Consider the following 10775-nt stretch of genomic DNA (forward strand, 5'->3'; position numbering starts at 1 on the left):
ATGAGCAAGAAAAAGGAAGGCCAAGCGCCAGAACCACTGCTAACCAAACTCGTACCCAGAACTCCCCAGTGACAACTACCACGTAGTCAGTGCCCAGCTTGTAGCACCCTCAGCTCTGCTGTCCCTGCTGCTTCTGTGAAGTGGCTGTCCCTGTTCATGGTGACAAACAGGAATCTGTTCTCTGTTCTCTCCCAATTCAAAGTCCAGGGTACATGCCTCTGATTGGCCAAGTCCCGCTCACATATCTACATCACAGCTGCATGGAAAGCTGTTCCCTGTCATTTTCAACTTTAAGGAAACTCCCATAACACTGGAAAGGGATTCAGTTACTGGAAGCCAAAAACCAAAATCAAAAATGGTATACCAGTATGCTTTTCCCTTGTATTAGAAAATCAATCCTATATAATAAAAGGGTAATATACAAATTGACCCTAATGGCTGAATGATGCACTATGATGTGCACTGACCACCAGGGGGCAGACGCTCAACGCATGAGCTTCCCCCTGGTGGTCAGTGCACTCCCACAGGGGGAGCGCCGCTCAGCCACAAGCTGGGCTGATGGTTGCGAGTGCAGCGGTGGTGGCTGGAGCCTCTCTCGCCTTCTCCGCAGCACTAAGGATGTCCAACTGACAGCTTAGGCCCGCTCCCCGTGGGGAGCTCCTCAGACATCCCCCGAGGGCTCCTGGCCTGCAAGAGGGTGCAGGTGGGGCTGAGGGACCCCCCCCCCCCCCCCCCCCCGCGTCAGTGCATGAATTTTCATGCACCGGGCCTCTAGTCTTATAATGAAAAGAGTACCATCATTTACAAATATTACCTTTAAAAGTACACCCTAAAAATAAGATGTCAGTATTGCCCCATAGCTATAGAAACTAGAAAGTGAAAGATATTAACAACTTTAACCTTACAATACAGAAAAGTAGTTTTCATAATAACATAAATATGCATAGAAAAATATACTCAATTATATACAGAAGTATATAACTGAACTCCTCTTAGAAAAATCACCTTTTTTAAGTCTTTGAATTAGACACTACTGAAAGAGTTCTCATGATATTTTTGCCCAAACTGTTATTTATACTCTCCAAAGGCATTAAACTAAACCTCAACCATAAGACTGCCTTTTCTTTCCTACCTGCTAGGGAAGCTCATTAGGAGGGCAAAAATGCTGGTATCTTAAAAGGACAGATTTTATTTTAACACACAAAAAATTACAGAGATGAAAGCATCATAAAGCAAAAAGTAGGTGAGGATATGAGTGCCTTCTCTTTAATGACAGAGCACAGGCAAATAAGGGAGCAGTCACTGAAGTTTCACAAGCCTGCTGTTCACAGTTTACCATACGCTATGTTCACTGGGGGTAGAACTTACCCTACATCACCACGTCTGTCATAATAGATGTAACAGCTTTTTTCTGATGCCTCATGGGCTTGGGGGATCCTTGGAAAAACGCCTCCCTATTCTATCCTGACTCCTCGCTTTTCCTTTTACTGATTTTCTGCAGCTGTTTTTCTTGCGCATATGAAGTAAATTATTCTCGTGGGTTCCTCCAGACATCTGCTGATAAGTCTTCTCTAACTTGTGCGATTTCCTAGAGCTGTGCTACAATCCTTAGGCGAGTTTTCTACTTCCTTTTTTCTCCCTTTTGTGGCCGGGCTCTCGGGATTCTAATCACACCCTCTTATGTTGTTCCGGTGACTATATACCCCGTACTTTCATCTCCGAGTTCCCCGCGTACCAGGATGATGTCACCCCGATGCCTGGTGTGATGCACAAACTAGTCTCCCCTTCCTTGCAAGGAAAAGGTGAACTGTTCCAGAATCAATCCGAAGCATTTCCGCCGCGCCCATCTCTCTGTGATAGCCAGGTTCTCCAATCCGGGTAAAGTCCATCCTCCGGCGCCTCTCCTCTCACCCTGTCCCGCTGCACTAAGCTGCTAGACGATGTAGAGACTGACGATGAACGTCATTCCTTTACTTGAGTGTCACTTATGAAAAGCATTCCTCTGCTCATCACATTGGCAAATAGAAAACACAATAGCATGATGGGAATTTCTCCAGGAAAAGTGCAGAAGTCTTCACAGAGCAAGTTCTAGAAGTGTGTGTTGTACGGGTAACCTACTCACCCTGTAAATCCAAACGCATTTTGATTTTACGTGCCCCCCCCCCGACCCCCCATTCCACCCCAGTTTACCCTTCCCTCAGCTCGCTGTAGCAGCCTTGGCATCTTTTCTTCATCTCCCAACCCTCTCACTTCTTTACCCTCTGCTAAGCTGCCTGAACTCCGTAAATGGCACGCTCTCCGGTTTGAAATTGTCCTTGACTACGCCTTCTTCTGCAGTGACCGCACCGGGAGTCTTTTCCAGACTCACCTCCAGCCTCTGCACTTCCGTCACTTCATATCCCTCCTCCTAGTCCTCTGCTCTCCCTTCAGTCCCTCTCCCCGTGATGAGAGGTGAGCAGCGGAGCTCACAATAACGCACGGGTAGCTGTCTTAGCAACCAGGCCTGGCGTGAGTACAGAGTCTCACTTCAGAGCCTTCCCCTGAGGGCAAAGGAGTCACTATACCAAGCCTGGGAGTCTCTGGAGACCGTCGAACCACTTCAGAATACTCCACATCAATCCTACGGGCACTTCGCAGGATGCTGGCTCCACTTCAGCAAAGTGCCCTGCACTGAAAGGCGGATTTTCCATTGGTAACTAGTGCAGTTAATGAGAATGCTGGACACACTAGCACCAAGGAAATTAGCCAGAACTCAGGTCTGCCCATTAAATTGCCTTGGGCTGGATGGCTCACCACGAGCTCCCCTTGGGCCTACTTTAAATGGTAGGCGTGTTTTCAGAAATCAGACAATATTGGCTCCTAGGCTGTAATAAAGTGTTTTTTGCTATAATAACCTGCTCTAGGTAGGAGTCTGTTCAGCACTTGGCATCCCTTCTGTAACAATTTAACACACCCCAAAACATGCTCGCTCGTCCTGGGTGTCAGACGAGCCTAGAGACACACAGGGGCAAAATGTGTTGTATGTTCTTTTCTTCCTTGGGCATTCTCCACTCTAATTTCCTAAACCACCATCTCATTAGAAACCTGTTAGTGCAGTAAATGGAATTTGTTTGACTTACTAGTAAATTAAGTACATGTTCTACAGGTTAACACATTATTTTTGTGTTAATTGCTTGGAAATTCCCTTGCTTTTAATCATTTTCCCTGATTACGTAAATTTTATCCATCCTCAGATACACACTGCTGAGAGTTATAACTATTGGGAATAAAGTGATTGTACAACACTACTTTTTTATTTTCAGGGAAGAAATAGGGCTCAGTTATTTCAGGCTTCCAATTCTGCATCATCATATGCTCCCTGGGAAATAACGTGACGCCTCTCAGCACCTCACCTTCATCAGGAGCCCTCAGCCCATACCCTCACCTGAGAAGCATCATGTTCTTTATTCCTAAAACCTGCTCCCGTCTGGCCACACATGGGAAGTATCTCCATTCAGGAAAACAGTAAATGCAAGAAAGAGTCAATAAAGAATGAAATTAAATTTCAGCATATCTTCCAATTATTTTTTTTTTTACATCTACATACATCAAATGCATCTCTGTGTATTTGTATGTGCATGTATTACTTTTTGTTTCATAAGTTTGGGAGTCATACCACATATAATTTGCTTTTTTTCATTTAATAATATCTATGGACACTTTTTCCATGAATGCTTATTTTTGACTTGTTTGCCTATAATTAAAAAAATAAATTTGTTTTCATAGCAAAACAAATGCATTACTAGCTAGAATAATATAGAAAACCTCAAGCAATAAATTATTCTATTAAATAAGTTTTCATTTGCTTCTTTCTGTTTGGTAAATAATTAGATAATTTATATTTTCTGTTAACAAGAAACAGCATTCAAAATAAGGTAACTCTACCCAGCTATTTAGTTCTTGGAGTTAAGAAAAATGCCAAGAATTTTTATAAAAATTATTTAATGTATTCATGTCAAAAAAAATTATGTGACTAGACATCTAGTAATTCATGCATTGTATTATATAACTTTTAGGTTTCTTCAAATCTTTCCTTACATGAAACTTGTGAAAGCTTTAACTAATGCTTCTAAAATCATCCCCTGCCTATATACAATTAAATATAAAAAATTACTCAGAATGATTACCTGCAGCAAGTACAAAGCAGAGCCCTTTTCCCATGTGAACTGGAAGTCAGAAGTTACAGAGAGATTGAGCATTATGTGTCCTTGTTCGCTTTTTTTTTTGTTGTTCGACTGGAAACACAATTCATCACTGGAAGAGAGAACCCAAATCCATTCAGACATGGATGAAAAAAAATCCATTGTTCTATAAAAGAAATCCTTTTCTTAAAACAGCTGCCAAAGAGAAGCTACCAGCTGGCCTCATGGTTTGGCCAGCAAAGCCGACTAACATGGAAATGTTTATAAAGTGGCAACGTCCCGGCGTCCAAGCATCCCTGACCAGAGTCTGCAGAACACGTGGCAAGCAACTTGCGTCCCTGGGGAAAGTCCCCGTTTTTCCAGGCTGTCTGGCACATAAGACACAGGATTTCTGGCAGCCAGCTTTGGTTATGGCACCTTACAAACAAATTTTCCGCACATGATTCTGAACAGAAACTTGAATGAGAGTAGCTGAAGCAGCTGTTCTGTTGTACGTGGGCTCAGTCTCAAAGCAACCAGGTGAGCACCTGGTCTCAAGCCCCAGGTCCAGGGTGCAGCTTCTGCAGATAGACAAAAAAAACAAGAATGAAATTTTAGTGCTTCCAATGATACATGGTAGTTCAGACATTGAAGCCATTGTCCAGACTTTACTCTAAGGAAATTCTCTATCAAATTGTATCTAACATAGGAGATTCCTCCCCAGAACCGTGACTTCCTACCAGACCAGAGTGGCTCTCCAATTTGTGCCCAGGAACAAAACAGAATACTTACAACAGGAGAGAGTTTCAAATTGGACACAGACCTCCCCGACGTGGGTTCGCCATCTTCCCCATCCTGATTCACACAAGCTCTCAACTAGCACAGGAAATGGCCCCTCAGCACAAGGCCTTGCCTCCTGCTTGCAGAGAAGGCACGAGCTCCTTCAAGCCTAGTCACACACACACATCATAAATTGACCACATCCACACACATCTGTCCCTCCGTACCTCCTATCTCAGAGAAGTAGACACCCCTCTCCCTGTAAGCCATGCTTTTATTCTGCCCCTTGCCTCCTTCAAGATCTCATTGATCATCTCTTTAACCTCAGTTACTTACATTTCACTGACCCCTTCCCCACAGCCCACAGATATATTTGGGTTCCTAACTCCTAGACTGTAATTTCTAGATACCAGTTGGATTCCTTTTCTTTACTGCCAAGCTTCTTGAAAGAGGACCCTATATTAACCCTCTATTCTTAACCTTGCTCAGACCTCCCTTTATTAAGATCTCTTTACTCCAACCATCCAAGTTGAATCTTGTTTTCTGTGAGGGTCCTGATGATATGCTTTCTAAATCTGTTTTCTTGTCCTCAACATCAAGATAACAGTACTGCATTCCTTAGGATAAAGGCTAAGCCATTCATAAAGAGGCCTCAAATCATGGTGGCTTATTCCTCTCTCACATATCAGGAAAGCCATGCTCCATGTGATCACTTAGAGAATCAGGGTTTTTCTGTTGTTGGTACATCAGATTGTAATGTGTATGTGAATCAGCTGGGGATCTTGCTAAAAATGACATTTCTGGTTCAGGGAACTGGGATAGGGCCTGAGTTTCTGCCTTTCTAACAAGCTCCCATGTCTGTTTGATGGAAGGCAGGTCACAATCACCTCTGTATTCCAGCTCTCAGGAAGGGAAAGAGGACTTGTGGAAGAGCACATGCCCAGTTTCTTAAGACACAGACTCAGAAGTGGCCCCCATCTGCTCACATTCCACTGGCAAGCACTAAAGCTGGATGCAAACAAGAGTGGGGACCTAGGCATTATTTTTCTTAATTATGGCATTTTCTAAGTTGAGACTGAGAACAGAAAGCAGATATTTGAGTATGGTGCCCTCTACGAAACCAAGACAATTATTAGAATGTAGGTGAACATTCCACTTACACTGGAGTTAAATGCATAGGGTGGTGAGGTCTCATTTCGATTGGAGCTAAAAGCAGTTGGTTGAGAAGTAGAATTGTGAGGGTGCTGGCTTGAGTCACTGTAGTGTGACACTAGGAGGGTAAGCATGTCTCTAACAGAAATACAGAATGATAATCTAGAGCACGCAAGGTTCAGAAATAGCTATAGGAGTGCCTTGCCTTTGCTGGGTCTATTTTGGCTCTGATGGAGGTCCTTACATTCCTGGTAATTCAGAGCACTGTTCCAGAGGCAGGACCCCTGCAAGACTTGGTCCCATGTTGCCTGAGTGAAGGGCAACCAGGCTATGACAAGTTTTATCTGTACTAAAGCTCTGGAACAAGACCTTCTGAGTATAAATTCAAGTTTTGCTACTTGCTGTGTGACCTTGGGCCAATTACTTAATTTCTCTGCGTATCAGTTTCTTCATTTTTAAGATGAGGATAAAAATAGCACTTACCTCATAGGGTATTTTGAAGATTAAGTGAGGTGATGCATTCAAAGAGTTTATACAGCACCTGATACATAGTAAGTCTTTCTTTAAATGTTATGGTAATAGATATATACATATATAATGTTATGGTAATATGGTATATATAGTATAAATATATATATATATGTATATATAGTATCTATCTAATAATAGAGTAGTATGCAAATCATCACTCCGCTACACTCACAAGCCACGCCCACCAGCCACGCCCCAGCCACGCCCACCATTCAATCTGAGTGAGTATGCAATTAAACTGAAAACATGGCGGCAGCCCCGCCCCCCAGCCTCTCCAGGTCTCTGGGAGTTGGAGAAGTCAGGCGCCAGCGCCTGAGGCTGGCTGCAGCCACAGAGACCAAGAAGCCGCCTGCCCCATGATCCCAGGCTGCAGCCAGCCTCAGAAGCCTCAGGTCCGCCTGCCCAACGTCCTGGGGAGACGGAGAAACTGGGCTCCAGCGCCTGAGGCTGGCTGCAGCCACGGAGACCAAGAAGCCACCTGCCCCATGATCCCAGGCCTCAGCCAGCCTCAGAAGCCTTAGGTCCGCCTGCCGCACATCCACCTGCCCCACGTCCTGGGAAGATGGAGAAACCGGGCCCTGCGCCTGAGGCTGGGTGTGGCCGGGAGATGAAGAAGCTGCCCGTCCCATGATCCCAGGCTGCAGCCAGCCTCAGAAGCCTCAGGTCCGCCCGCCCCATGTCCTGGGGAGACGGAGAAACCGGGCCCCAGCACCTGAGGCTGGCTGCAGCCACGGAGACCAAGAAGCTGCCTGCCCCGTGATCTCAGGCCTCAGCCAGCTGGAGAAGCGGTTCACCCCAAGTCCTGGGGGAGACAAGAAACCAGGTGCCAGTGCCTGAGGCTGGCTGCAGCCCGGGAGATGAAGAAGCCACCTGCCCTGTGATCCAGGCTGCAGCCAGCAGCAGAAACCTCAGGTCCGCCTGCCCCACCTCCTGGGGGAGACTGAGAAACCCGGCCTCAGCGCCTGAGGCTGGCTGCGACCTGGGAGATGAAGAAGCCGCCTGCCCCATGATCCCAAGCCGCAGCCAGCTGGAGAAGCCGCCCTCCCCACGTCCTGGGGGAGACAAGAAACCGGGTGCCAGTACCTGAGGGTGGATGCGATCTGGGAGATGAAGAAGCCACTTGCCCTATGATCCCAGGCTACAGCCAGCTGGAGAAGCTGCCCACCCCATGTCCACCCGCCCCACGTCCTGGGAGAGATGGAGAAACCGGGCACCAGTACTTGAGGCTGGCTGCAGCCCGGGAGATGGAGAAGCCGCCCACCCTGCGGTCCTGGGCACCAGTACCTGTGGCTGGCTGTGACCTGGGAGACAGAGAAGCCACCCACCCTGCGGTCCTGGGCCCCAGTACCTGTGGCTGGCTGTGGCCTGGGAGACAGAGAAGCCGCCCACCCTGCAGTCCCAGGCACCAGCACCGGCGGCTGGCTGTGGCCTGGGAGACAGAGAAGCCACCCACCCTGCGGACCTGGGCACCAGTAACTGTGGCTGGCTGTGGCCTGGGAGACAGAGAAGCCGCTCACCCTGTGGTCCAGGTGCCAGCACCTGCAGCTGGCTACAGCATGGTAGATGGAGAATCCGCCCACCCTGCAGTCCCAGGCACCAGCACCTGTGGCTGGCTGTGGCCTGGGAGACAAAGAAGCCGCCCACCCTGCAGTCCTGGGCGCCAGCACTTGCAGCTGCAGCACAGGCGAAGCCCCCTGTCCACCATCCCCTAAGGTTGCAGCCAGCCTGGGTGCCTATGGCTGACCAGAGGGAGGGAAGCCCGGATCCTGGGTGCCTGTGGTCAGCTGGAGGAGGGAATCCTGGGTACCAGGTGTGGGCCGAGGCAGAGGTAGTTAGGGGCAATCAAGCCAACAGGGGAGCAGTTAGGGACAATCAGGCTGGTAGGCAGAAGCAGTTAGGGGCAATCAGGCAGGCAGGTGAGCGGTTAGGAGCCAGCAGTTCTGAATTGTGAGAAGGATGTTCAACTGCTGGTTATCCCATGAGGGGTCCCAGATTGGAGAGGGTGCAGGCCAGGCTGAGGGACACACTCCCCGCTGCCCCCCCGTGCACGAATTTCGTGCACCGGGCCTCTAGTATATATATATATATATATATATATATATATATATATATATATATATATATATATAGAGAGAGAGAGAGAGAGAGAGAGAGAGAGAGAGAGGGGGGGGGGGGGCTCTACATGTTATTCCCTTAAAATTCTGACCATACCAACCCAGCCAAAAGTTTATTCTGGTTTCTTTATTCCTCTCACCCTACTTCTTAAGTAAATCATTCTAGTTGATCCTCACCCAGACTGGAAGAACAAGGCAGCTCAGGTACTCGAATGATCCTGGCAACTCCCCACACCCTAGTATGATGGATGTGGAAGAAATACATCTCAAAGTACACTTAGGCACAAGGTCGTAAGTGTGACTTCTCATGAACTGCTCTTATATCCAACCACAAAAGAGTAGAAAGAAGCAGTCTGATCATCCCTTAAAACATTAAGAGCTCACAACCATGCAGAAGAGTTCATGATGAGTTTATATCATATTACTATCCCCTTGCCTGTGTTTGCCCTCATTGAAAATCTTTCATGAAATTGGGTTAAAATATCAAGGGCAATCTTGAAAAAAAAAAAAAGAAAAAAAGAAAAAAAGAATTACCAAAGGATTCAAATAAACATATAAGGTAGAGCTTGGTAGGTTCTAGTCCTATTCTCTTTAGTAGCTAAAAAGAATAACAGGAAAATATAATGGCCCATGCTCAGAGGCAATGAAGAGTAGAGGAATGGCTGTCTATGGGAGTATCCTAGTTCTTTTTTTTAGCTTCTGATAAAACCATTTCTTTATTCCTTTGCAGCTACTTCCTTAAACCAGTATCATTCTCACAAGCACACCACCACCCAAAACTGGTGTCAATCAAATCAGTTGGAAGTACCCCACAGAAAGCCCTATGTGGTGGTTAGAGCAAATGTCCAGTCACTGAGGAACTTTTTCCATTAGAATGGGAGCCCCAAAAGAGGATTAAATTGGATCATTCCATCCAATCACTTCATTTTTACAGATTATTTCCTTCATCCAGACAACAAATATTTCTAAGTTCCTATGTACTAGAGAGGTGAGAAACGAAGTCTGTAGAACCTAAAGTCACACAGTGAGTTTCAAACTCTGGACCAGGGTGCCAAGTTTCCTGACCCAAGGCATTCTCCACCAAACTCTGCTTCTCCTAGGGTCCCCCTTCCTCTTAGAACATGAGCTAATATCTGCCACAGCTTTTATCCTCGGGCAGGCAAATTCCTATGAAAAGAACACCACAGCAAATTTACGAAGAAGGTCCTTTTTCCTCGGGATCCCATAGACACCTAACAGGCCGACAGAAGCAAGATCACACTTGTTGAGCACTGCCTAGGTGTCAGGGCCTATTCTTTACCTACATGCCCCATTCAATTCCCACAACTACCCTCTCAGATAGGTTTTCTTGTAATCCACATGTTACAGATGTGGAAACAGAAGTGGGAAGGGAAGGGAAGGGAAGGGAAGGGAAGGGAAGGGAAGGGAAGGGAAGGGAAGGGAAGGGAAGGGAAGGGAAGGGAAGGGAAGAAGGAAGGAAGAAGAGAGGGAGAGAGGGAGGGAGGGAGGGAGGGAGGGAGGTAAGGAGGGAGAGAGAGAGAGGGAGGGAGGTAAGGAGGAAGGAAAGGAAGGAAGGAAGGAAGGAAGGAAGGAAGGAAGGAAGGAAGGAAGGAAGGAAGGAAGGAAGGAAGGAAGGAAGGAAGGAAGGAAGGAAGGGAGGGTTGATTGTTGGTGGAAATAGGGCTCTTTCACAGTCGCAAGAAAAGCATTTTGGGGACCCATGCCTAGGAGGATGAAGTGGCATAGGAGGATGAGATATCATCAGATTTATTGGAGTTGGAGCAAACACCAGAAAACTATCCCCAAGTTCCTGGTTCCTCATACATGACCAGGTGGCTTAACTTCATCTCACTGTGGACGAAGTCTTGGGCCTGATGAGAGTAAATGCCCACCAGGAGGGTCAGGATCCAGAACTATAATGACACCACCCTGGGCTCTGGTGGTCCAGCGTAGTCTCTGTTCTTGGCTGTGCTCCCACCAGCTCGGTGCTGCCACACCCAGGCCCAAGCTTGGAGCTCTGCTGAATCTGAGCCCCTGC

The sequence above is a fragment of the Cnephaeus nilssonii genome (genome assembly GCF_951640355.1).
Source record: "Cnephaeus nilssonii genome assembly, chromosome: 4".
In the NCBI taxonomy this organism is placed as follows: Eukaryota; Metazoa; Chordata; class Mammalia; order Chiroptera; family Vespertilionidae; genus Cnephaeus; species Cnephaeus nilssonii.